The following is a 12,645-nucleotide window of genomic DNA, read 5'->3' on the forward strand; positions in this document are numbered from 1 at the left end:
GCATTTTATTCCTAATTCACTAAAGCGGTTTGCAAGTTCAGATTTCGAGTGACGGGTGAGATCACAATAAATTGCGGAATTGAGACCTAATCTATCGCTTAGATGAACTGACCCAATGTCGAATCCTCTGTTGTTTTTATTCCTGTGGGAGGTGTCACTTTCATACATATGAAGGGTGGTTCCGTAACTTAGTGTCGGTTGAAATCCAGCAATGATCGCCGCATGTCTCCTTCATCATCTGCCTGAACAACAGCTGCACGGGCACTTGACTTTCTTCACTCTTAACTGATTTTAATATTTTTCAATCCCGCAAATCCATGAAAAGCGCAATGAAGAGAGGTGGCCCATTGCTGAAATACCGAGCTCGATACACATCCATTCCCTTAACCTTAAATGTGGCCACGATATTTTCATTGTTATTGTATACAACCATGTCAACCGTTGCTAAGCATTTCAAACGTATACAGATGCACCATAGGAAATGTGTATGCTTCCCGAACTCTGACTGAGATCTCGCGTTTTACGATGTTAGCTGCTTTCCGCCGTATTGTCGGGTTGCATCGCAGCTCAGTTTGGGCACAAGACCGCAAGAAATTACAGGGAACTGTGGATATGGCCATCCATCAATCAGACCAGACTTCGTCCCATTGTCTCTATCTACACTTTATGCTGCCTCGAAAAAGCATCCAACATAATCAGAGACATGTCCCATTTCGGCCATTCCACCCTACTCTCTGCTCTCGTGGGAGGGATTTGGAGCAGAAACCGTGAAGGAAGCTGCTTCAAACTGAGCTAACGTGATGTGATTGTCGCTGCTGTCGATCATGAAGTTGCGGAGAAAAATAGTAGGGAATTAGATACCATACCTGCTGGCAATCATCCTGTTGCACCGATCGAACACTGACCCTCCTTAAGTTTCTTACGTTCCCATCAAATCCCATCAGATTCCGTTATTCGTCTCAGCGGTCGCAACAAGTTGCCAATTCACGCACTACCAGGCAGGTTTTATGGACGCGGTGAGAAACAACACGGGACGAACTCCACGTGTCCCAGAATCAGGCCGTAACTCCCACCTAGATCAAGGAGATGTAAATCGGACCCACTTCCCTTCATTGTACAGAACATTGGAGCGCTCACATTCAGGATATCGTATGCGAGGGGAGAAGATGATGAAGAGCGATCTAATATAATACCACTATCGTCGACAAAGAGATACACCAAGGTGCAAAGATGGAACCCCTTCGTGACATCCTCTCGCATTCGGACACACACCCAAATAGTGAAATGCATATCCACACCCATATATCACACACACACGCTCGCACACACACAGACAGATACTGGCGGAAGCAGGCACGCGTCGGGAAGCACCGTTCCTCTTGCTGTATTTAAAATCTTGGCTCTACATTAAGGAATTATGTAACTAATGGAAAGAGCTAACATTGCACTGATGGTAGTTTCACTTCACTGGAGGCACATTAAAAAAAGAAGCACCCACACAATTATCTTAATGCTACACTTAAGAGGGATAAAGTAAGATTTCCCTCCGAAATGAAAATGAGGACATGAGAAAGCTTTGACATATTCCAAATAAATTATATGTATATTAAAGGCAAAGTTTCAACTGGGCAGATAATAGGGCAGTTTATAAATCCTACACGATGTGGGTCACGTTGGGTCCCAGTCACGCGGTAGGCCTGGTCCCCAAAACACAACCCAATCCCCAATGCAACATTCCACCACTTTCCTGTTTCCCCCTACGCAACGGCTGGAGCGCCCTGCAGCCAGGGGAGGGTGACGGTTTCAGGCAGGGCCTTTCGGGGGTTGGTGGGGGTGTGTGGGGGGAGGGTTGTGTGTGGCGGAGGCGGGGTTTGTGGGGGAGGTTGATTGTGGGGGAGGGGGTGTGTTGGGGGAGGGGTGTGTTTTGAGGAGGGGGTGGGTGGGGGAGGGGGTGTGGGGGAAGGGGTGTGTGAGGGGGGAGGGATAATGCATTGGGGAGGGTGGTGAGTGGGGGAGGGGGTGTGCATAGGGGAGGAGTGTGTGAGGGGAGGGGTGTGTGCGGTAGGAGGGGTGTGTGTAGAAGGGGGTTGTGTGTGTGTGGAAGGGGTCGGGTAGAGGGGTGTGGGAGAGAGGGGTGTGCGGGGGAGGGGGATGTGTTGAGGAGCGGGTGTGTGAGGAAGGCTGTTTTCGTACTGGGGCAGCGTGGATGGGTTTAGTTAAAATGGTGACCAGCGGCTTCTGGTCAGTCTCGATAGTCACATACTTACCAAAGATGAAGTCATTGAATTCAGTGAAGGCGAAAACCACTGCGAGTATTTCCTTTTCGATCTGGGCTTAACGCTGTTCAGTGTCAGTCAGCGTACGGGGGGCGTATGAAACGGGCTTGAAATTGCCAGCGGTAGTGGTCTGTAGGCGCCTACCCCGTACTGGGACGCATCGCAGGTGAGCGTTGCTGGTTATTCCAAAGCAAAGTAGGCGAGTAGGTGCTCTAGCCAGCTGCAATTTGAGACGCCGCGTCCTTGTGTGTTCATTTTCGCGGGGGGGGGGGGGGGGGGGGGGGAGATATGTCGCTGAGGTTGGGAATGAATTACCGAGGTATTTGACCATTCCGAGTAACTTTGCAAGCTCACGATGTCAGTAGGAACCGACATTTCGTTGAAAGCTGCAGTTTTCGACGGGTATGGTTTGAGACTATGACTTGTGAACACATATTCGACGTAAGTAACCTCTGGAACCCGAAACCTGAACTTTAGGGGATTGAGTTTGAGCAGAATGTCTTTGGCACGGTCAAGTACTTTCTTCAGATTGGCGTCATGTTCAGGCAGATCGCGTCCATAGACTAGCGCATCGGTACCCGGCAAACAATAATAGCGCATGTGTACTCTGCAAGCAATTGTTCCATGGTGCGCTGGAAAACTTCGCTGGCGGAGTGATGCCAAAGGGCATTCTCAGAGATTTGTATCGGCCGAAGGGGGTGCCTAACGTAGTGAGATTGGACTAGTCTGGGTCCAGTGGAAGCTGCCAGACCGAGCTCTTGGCATCCAGAACTGAGAATAATGCTGCGTTGACTATCTGGGCAGCAACTTCTTCTGTCGTTCGCATTGGGTAATGCGGACGTTTAATGGCAGTGTCAAGATCTCTGGGGTTGATGCAGATACCGATCTGCTCCTTGTTTTCGTTGTTGCAACAACCATGGTGGAAACCCAGTCAGACGGGTCAGTAACTTCAGCAATAACACCCATGGAGACCATGCGCTTGAGTTCAGTGTGTATTCGGTCGCGCATGGCATACGGAATACGATGTGGCGCTCTGACCACAGGAATAATTTTGGGATCAACAGCAATGTGGTATGTGATAGGCAACTTGCCAAGTTGAACTGTCCTTTATATTGAGAGAGTAGCTGTGGTGTGGGTCCGACAGCGAGATATAGTGTATGGACAGCGCAGCTAAAGTAAACCAGGCCTAGATCGTGACATGCATTGATACGGATCAAAGTCTCTGCATCTCCCTTAGCAATATAAACGGGTTAGGTATGGGCATGTTTGTCGAAGGTGCACTTTAAATAAGCTTGTCCAAGTGGGTGTAGTACTTCTCCCCCATAAGTCCGAAGCGTTGCTGAGGCCTTATCAATACGTTCAGCATTACGGATGTTTTAAAACTGTATTAATTAGATGGCGTTGCATTCGGCGCCTGTATCTACCTTGACGATCAAAGGCCTGTTATTCACAAACATGGTTCCCTCAGGGTCAAGTTGCTCTTTCGACGAAGGGAGGGGAGAGTGGATTGCAGAACTGGTATATGTACTCCCTGAGAGCGGTGCGGGGGGATTGCAATTCAGGCTCTTGGAAGTAATATCAGTATGCTCATGTTGAGGTAGGTGCAGGCCCGTCCTTGAAGCTACAGGAATCACACGGGGACCGCAGCACCGAGTAAAGTGGTTTACTTTATTTCAGAAATTACAGACTTTCCCCATAGGTAGCACGGAATTGACAACCTGTAGCATGGAAATAGTTGCAATTATGGCAACCTACTGCTGACCCAGTGCGGGAGTTGCGAGAGGAGAGGACGGTAAGATTAATACTATGCTGCGATCGTTGACTGAAGGGCACAGCGTCAGTATGGGGAGACGTTATCTCAGATATACGACAGGCGTGTTCTGCCTGTTCTAAGATTAAATCAGTGTTGGCAAGGAGCTCTCCTCGTAGCTTGCTGTCAAGCATTCCTCCGACAAGCTTGTCCCGGGTGAGTTAATCCCGTAAATCACGAAAGCGACAGCGTGCAGCCATATGCTTCATGCCGCTCATAACACGTTCAATTGGTTCGTCGACCTGCTGTAAACGAGCATAGAACTTGGTCCTTTCAATAATGTAGTTAGAGGGCAGGTCACACATCTTTCTGAACTTTCTGGACAAACCCGCAGGGTCGTGGATTGTTTCAGCAGGCACTCTAACCTGACCGGCATCTTCCAAAACAGCAGGAGCAAAATTCACGTTGTCGGCACGATTCATTTCTTCAGGTCCCGCCAAATTAAGCAGTACAGAGGCACACACCTCTGGCGGGGGGGGGGGGGGGGGGGGGGGGGGGGGGGGTGGTGGTAATTTCGATGAACAATGCGAGCATGATGAATGTAGTCACGCTCGAAAAGACGCCAGCGGTCTGCAATGTCATAATCAAAGATCAGAGAACTTGGACGGTGATACGAGCTTGCCGTGATTGAGATAAAAGACACAAAATTATCCAAAAATAAAAAATAAAACCCGATAAACATGAGCGGAGTGGGCAAGATTCACTCTTTCACACCATGTAATGAATCGACTAGAATACACATCAAAATACAACACATATTTATTAAATCTACTTACAGCAAGGATCTGCAGTCATCACATATCCGAGCTGCTACGTCTTCTAACTAGCATAAGCAGGCTCTTGATAATATGAAGCACATACTAGGCGGAGTTAATACTAACAAACAATATAATTGGCTGGTATGAAATAGCCAGGCTACAGGCGGTGCGAGTGGGAGGGGGTGTATGGTGTGGGGGAGGAGGTATGTGTGGGAAGGAGGGTATGTGTGGGTAGATGGTTGCGTGGGGGGTAGAAACATAGAAACATAGAAAATACGTGCAGGAGTAAGCCATTCGGCCCTTCGAGCCTGCACCGCTATGCAATATGATCATGGCTGATCATCCAACTCAGTATCCCGTACCTGCCTTCTCTCCATACCCCCTGATCCCCTTAGCCACAAGGGCCACATATTACTCCCTCTTAAATATAGCCAATTAACTGGCCTCAACTACCATCCGTGGCAGAGAATTCCAGAGATTCACCACTCTCTGTGTGAATTTTTTTTTCTCACCTCGGTCCTAAAAGACTTCCCACTTATACTTAAACTGTGACCCCTTGTTCTGGACATCCCCAACATCGGGAACAATCTTCCTGCATATAGCCTGTCCAACTCCTTAAGAATTTGGTAAGTATCTATAATATCCCCCCTCAATCTTCCAAATTCTAGCGAGTACAAGCCGAGTCTATCCAGTCTTTCTTCATATGAAAGTCCTGACATACCAGGACTCAGTATGGTGAACCTGCTCTGTACTCCCTCTATGGCAAGAATGTATTTCCTCCGATTAGGAGACCAAAACTGTACGCAATACTCCAGGTGTGCTCTCACCAATACCTTGTGGAGGAGGGATGTGTGTAGCGGTGGGGACGGGCGGTTGGTTAGGGGGTGGGGTTGTGGGGAAGGGGGTTGTGGTGGAGAGTGTGTGTGGTGGAGGGTGGTTGCGTGGGAGAGCGGTGTATGTCGGGGGACGGGGTGTGTGGGGACGGGGTTTGTGGGAGTTGTGGGGGTACGGTGCGTAGTGTGGGTAGATGAGTGGCTGTATGTGGGAGGGGGTGTTGGTGGTAGTGGGGAGTAGGGGGCATTGTGGGGGTGGAGGTGCGGGAGTGGGGGTGTGGGGGTGTGGGGGTGTGGGAGCGTTGGGGGGGTTGCTTGGGGAGGTCCCCGGCCCCGGCTCTGAAACCGACTCCGACTGCGCTCATCGGCTCCAGGACCCGGCTCCGGACTCACTCAGCGGCCTCCGTCCCCAGTTCCTGTCGCGCTCACAGCCCCCGCCCTTGAACACAGCCCGCCCCCGCACGCGAACACAGTCAGCCCCCGCCCACAAGGACAGCCAGCACCCATCCACGGAACACAGCCCACACTCCGCTCCAGAATGAGCCGGCGATTGACTCGGCGGCTGCCGGAAGGGCAGGGCCGTCCCGGCGAATAACACACCTTTAACTTTTGTAACATTTCACCCATCGGAACTAAATTTGGTGCGCTTGGAGCAGAGGAGATCGGTGAGTAAGTTGAACAAATCCTAGCGATATCGGGTACCATTTTTGCGCAAATTTAATAACAACGCAAACCGGTAGAGGACAATATGAGAGTTTTAATAATAGTATAATTATCATAATTTATGTCTGGGGCCACATGAGATGCCCGAAGTCCTAGTTGAATAATGCTCTTCTGAATTGATTGTGGGGAAAATAATAGGAACTGGGGAATTGTTTGCCGATGGTAATTATGTCTTGAACCATATTTACAGTTTAAAGGCGGTGCTCGTAGTCAGAAAGATAGAACAATTCCTCGGCTCGTGATCAGGTGTATCTTTGGGAATCGTGGGAAGCTGGGTCCTCAGTGTCACAACCGGATTATGTGAGACAAGATATAACTACATTCGGCAAGGCAGCGAGTCCTTAAGATTATACATCATGCACGGAATTATTATGTATCGGAAACCTCATTGTTTTCTTTCGAAATAGTGGCCTATCGATCGATGAGGGAAGCCAAGTGGTCGTTGGCTTCATGGACTTTAGCAACGTCTTTGAAGAGGTCCTGCATTGTCTGCGTACGGTACGAATGAATTCCTTATAATGTGTTGGTGTCGCTGCAGGAATACATTTGCTGTGATGCTGCGGCAAGTAAGGATTTATCACATTAAATTTGAGGATAGCTCCTCTTAATTATACACATGACAATAAACTTGACTTGACGAATACAATGCGACGATTTAATAATGATTTCACAATTGACTCGGTGTTAGGAATGTGATCGTTTGGGTTGGGTTTTTTTTTAAATCCTGATTGGACGGCAATGTACTGAATATGCCGCCGGTGGGCCCACTATTGTCTGTTCTGTAAATTAGTAAACTCTGATCAGAATTTAGTTGGCAAGAACGGAAATTTTCCGGAGTACAGCAAAATAGTGCGATTAAACGAGAACTTACGAGTTTGAAGTTTGGTCTTTATTTTATGAAGAGTTACGATGAGCGATTATCCGAAGAAGCCCCGCCATCCGCACGCGCGTCAATCTTCAATGCAGCGGTGTGAAATCACAGATAACAGTAGTCGAAATAACATAGTAGGACATAGAAGCCTTAAAACCACCTCCATCAAGCCTCAACGACATCCGCCCAGTTGCACACCCCCATCATCACCAAGTGCTTCGAGATGCTGGTCCTGGCACACCTCAAAGGCTGCCTATCCCCCACATTGGATCCCTATCAGTTTGCCTACCGCAAGAATAGGAGTACGGAGGATGCCATCTCAATGGCACTTCACTCCGCCCTCTCTCACCTCGACAACAGATACACTTACGTAAGAATGCCGGTCATCGATTACAGCTCAGCATTCAACACCATTATACCCTCTAAACTGATCACCAAACTCGGTAACATGGGCATCGACCCCTCCCTCTGCAACTGGATAATGGACTTTCTAACCAACAGACCCCAGTCTGTTAGGTTAGGCAAGCACACCTCTTCAACCCTCACCCTGATCACCGGCGTTCCACAGGGCTGTGTGCTGAGCCCCCTCCTCTACTCAAGTTCAAGTTCAAGTTCAAGTGAGTTTATTGTCATGTGTCCCTGTATAGGACAATGAAATTCTTGCTTTGCTTAAGCACACAGAAAATAGTAGGCATTTACTGCAAAACAGATAAATGTGTCCATATACCATGATATAAATATATACACACATGAATAAATAAACTGATAGTGCAAATAACAGAAAGTGGTTGGTAATAATCAGAGTTTTGTCCGAGCCAGGTTTAATAGCCTGATGGCTGAGGGGAAGTAACTATTCCTGAACCTGGTTGTTGCAGTCTTCAGGCTCCTGTACCTTCTACCTGAAGGTAGCAGGGAGATGAGTGTGTGGCCAGGATGGTGTGGGTCTTTGATGATACTGCCAGCCTTTTTGAGGCAGCGACTGCGATAAATCCCCTCGATGGAAGGAAGGTCAGAGCCGATGATGGACTGGGCAGTGTTTACTACTTTTTGTAGTCTTTTCCTCTCCAGGGCGCTCAAATTGCCGAACCAAGCCACGATGCAACCGGTCAGCATGCTCTCGACTGTGCACCTGTAGAAGTTAGAGAGAGTCTTCCTTGACAATCCGACTCTCCGTAATCTTCTCAGAAAGTAGAGGCGCTGATGTGCTTTTTTGATGATTGCATTAGTGTTCTCGGACCAGGAAAGATCTTCAGAGATGTGCACGCCCAGGAATTTGAAGCTCTTGACCCTTTCAACCATCGACCCGTTGATATAAATGGGGCTGTGGGTCCCCCTCCTACTCCTTCCAAAGTCCACAATTAGTTCCTTGGTTTTGCTGGTGTTGAGGGCCAGGTTATTGCGCTGGCACCATATGGACAGTTGCTCGATCTCTCTTCTGTACTCTGACTCATCCCCATCAGTGATACGCCCCACAATAGTGGTGTCGTCAGCGAACTTGATGATGGAGTTCGCACTGTGGTTCGCTACGCAGTCATGGGTATAGAGTGAGTACAGCAGGGGGCTGAGCACGCAGCCTTGAGGTGCTCCCGTGCTGATTGTTATTGAGGCTGACACATTTCCACCAATACGAACAGACTGTGGTCTGTGGACGAGGAAGTCAAGGATCCAGTTGCAGAGGGATGCGCAGAGACCCAGTTCTGCGAGTTTGGTAACCAGTTTGGAGGGGATGATTGTGTTAAATGCCGAGCTGTAATCAATGAATAACAGCCTGACATATGAGTTTTTGTTGTCCAAGTGGTCCAGTGCAGAGTGGAGGGCCAGCGAGATCACATCCACCGTTGATCTGTTGTGGCGGTATGCGAACTGCAGTGGGTCCAGGTTTTTGTCGATGTAGGAGTTGATTTGCTCCATGATCAACCTCTCAAAGCACTTCATCACCACCGGCGTTAGTGCCACTGGTCGATAGTCATTGAGGCATGTCACCTTACTCTTCTTGGGCACCGGTATAATTGATGCCCTTTTAAAGCAGGTGGGGACCTCAGACCTCAGAAGTGAGAGGTTGAAAATGTCCGTAAAAACTCCCGCCAGTTGGTCCGCACAGGTTTTTAGAACACGACCGGGTATACCATCAGGACCAGGTGCTTTTCGGGGGTTCACCCCCCTGAAGGATTTCCTGACATCGGCCTCTGTGACTGAGACTGAAATGCCATCGCAGCGAATGGGGGATCGGGAAGGCACATCAGTATTTTCCCTGTCAAAGCGTGCGTAAAACGCATTGAGCTCGTCAGGGAGTGATGTTACACCGGCATTCGAGCTGCCTCCTGGTTTTGCCTTGTAGGAGGTGATTGCATTCAGACCCTGCCACAGCTGCCGAACATCTGTCTCGTCCTCCAGTTTGGAGCAGAAGTCCCTTTTGGCCTTTTTGATGGCCTTACCAAGGTCGTATCTGGTCTTCATGTAGGCCACTGTATCATCGGAGGTGAATGCCCTGTGTCTGGACTTCAGGAGAGTGCGGATCTCAAAGTTCATCCAAGGTTTCTGATTGGGAAACAGTCGGAAGGTTTTTGTAGGGATGCAGTCCTCCACGCATTTCTTTATGAAGTCTGTAACGACTGTGGCATATTCGTTCAAGTCCGTTGCCGAGTCCTTGAACATTGCCCAGTCTACAGACTCCAAACAGTCCTGGAGTTGTTCTTCTGCCCCTCCCCCCCCCCCCCCCCCCCCCCCCCCCCCCCGACCAGCTCTGTGCTGTCCTCACTTCTGGGGGTGCGCTCTTTAATTGCTGCCTGTAGGCAGGAAGAAGCAGCACCGCGGTATGGTCGGACTTACCGAAGTGAGGGCGAGGGATAGAACGATAGGCATTCTTGATGGTGGTGTAGCAGTGGTCGAGGGTGTTAGGTCCTCTGGTGCAGCAGGAGTCATGTTGGTGGAAGTTGGGGAGTGATTTCTTGAGGTTCGCCTTATTGAAGTCTCCAGCAATGGTGGTAAATGCCTCGGGGTAAGACGTCTGGTGTTTGTTGACCACGGCCTGCAGCTCCTCCAGTGCCAGACGGACGTCTGCCTGGGGTGGGATGTAGACCGCGGTCAGGATAACGGAGGTGAATTCTCTCGGGAGGTAGAAGGGACGGCACTTCACCGCCAGATGTTCAAGGTGTGGAGAGCAGGAGTTGGACAGGACTGCCACGTCTGAACACCACGCAGAGTTGACCATGAGGCAGACGCCCCCTCCTCTCCCTTTCCCAGATGCCAGGGTACGGTCCATGCGGTGGATGGAGAACCCTTCAGGCTGGACCGCTGAGTCTGGGGAGCTGGGGGTGAGCCATGTCTCTGTGAAACAGAACACAGAGCATTCCCTCAGCTCCCTTTGATAAAGCAGTCTTGCCCTTAAGTCCTCCACTTTGTTTTCAAGGGACTGTACATTAGCCAGTAGGATGGTAGGGAGAGGGGGCCGAAGTCCCCTGCGCTTCATTCTGACCTGGAGTCCCGCCCGACGGCCACGTTTCCGGACACAATGGAGGCTTCCCCTTTGTTTCCAGGTACTGTACTTGCTGTACCTGCTGTTTCTGCGGACCTGCGCTGGAACGGGGATTCCTTCACAGACGGCAGCTCCAGCTCCGTAACGAACAGGGGTTCCCTCAAAGTCGGCAGCTGCAGCTCCAGCTCCGTTGTTGCTGGGAGATCCAGCCCGTCGGCTCTGGGGGACATCCCGGGGTTTCACGGTACAGTACCTGGGATCCTCAGTCGGGTCGGGAGTTCCACAGCCAGCGTGGGAAAGTTTAAAGTCCAGGGCTCCCACAGCTGCGGGAGATCGCGAAATTGCGAGAGCCTTAAGGTGCTCAAGCAGGTTGTCCGAAACGGCACCGATTTCTGCCGTTTTTCTGATCCAGGTAAGTTGTTGGAAGTTGTAGTTGAGCCTTTTATTTTCCGGAGCTCCGCAAAAGTCGCCGCAGGCAGGCGCCATCTTGAAAGTTCGAGCCCTCTTCACCTACGACTGCACACCCGTACATGGTACTAACACCATCATCAAGTATGCAGATGATACAGCGGTGATTGGCCTCATCAGCAACAACGATGAGTCGGCCTATAGGGAGGAGGTCCTGCTCCTAGCAGCATGGTGCGCTGATAACAACCTGGCCCTTAACCCCAAGAAGACCAAGGAACTCATTGTAGACTTCAGGAAGTCTAGGGGCGGCACGCACACCCCCATCCACATCAACGGGACGGAGGTGGAACGTGTTTCCAGCTTCAGGTTCCTGGGGGTCAACATCTCCGATGACCTCTCTTGGACCCACAATACCTCAACTCTGGTGTAGAAGGCTCACCAGCGTAACTTCTTCCTGAGGAGACTGAAGAAGGTCCATCTGTCTCCTCAGATCCTGGTGAACTTCTACCGCTGCACCATCGAGAGCATCCTTACCAACTGTATCACAGTATGGTATGGCAACTGCTCTGTCTCCGACCGGAAAGCACTGTAGAGGGTGGTGAAAATTGGCCAACGCATCACCAGTTCTTCGCTCCCCTCCATTGAGTCTGTCCAAAGCAGGCGTTGTCTGCGGAGGGCGCTCAGCATCGCCAAGGACTGCTCCCACCCCAACCATGGACTGTTTACCCTCCTACCATCCCGGAGGCGCTACAGGTCTCACCGTTGCCGGACCAGCAGGTCCAAGAACAGTTTCTTCCCTGCGGCCGTCACACTACTCAACACTGTACCTCGTTGACTGACAATCACCCCACCCCACCCCCTTGGACACTCCTCCCACAGAAAAAACTCTATGTCTGTATACATGTAAATAGTTTATTTATTGAAATCATATTCTATGTCGCTCTTCCAGGGAGATGCTAACTGCATTTCGTTCTCTCTGTACTGTACACTGCAAATGACAATTAAAGTTGAATCTGAGTTGAATCTGAATCTGAGAAGACTAGAACTACCGAGTGATCTTAATGATAAGAGGGTTGGGAGCGGAGGGCACGTAATCGCTCCTCGTAACTCCTCATAAAATAAAGATCAAACTTCAAACTGGTAAGTCTCGTTTAATGTTACTTTTCTACTTCGGAGTCACGTGAGTGATTCCGTGATGATTTCAAATCTCTGACTTCATGCCGTGAGATCGAGTCCACACAGCCACAACTGCCTTAATTGACAGATGAGGGAAACATTCATAATGAATAAATAATAATAATAATAATAGTAACTCCTCTCATCCCGAAGTAAACTATACCACTGAACCTAAAATAGAGTTGGTAAATACCCCTGGTCTGGCAATAGGTTATTATGAACTGTTCGGAAAGTTCGTTCGTTCGACCATCCTGCAGCCGCTAGGATGCGGTCCAGCGGATTGTACATATTCTTAGCTGCTGATGTTGTAGCAGC

Source organism: Amblyraja radiata, chromosome 37 (assembly GCF_010909765.2).
Source record: "Amblyraja radiata isolate CabotCenter1 chromosome 37, sAmbRad1.1.pri, whole genome shotgun sequence".
NCBI classification, from domain to species: Eukaryota; Metazoa; Chordata; class Chondrichthyes; order Rajiformes; family Rajidae; genus Amblyraja; species Amblyraja radiata.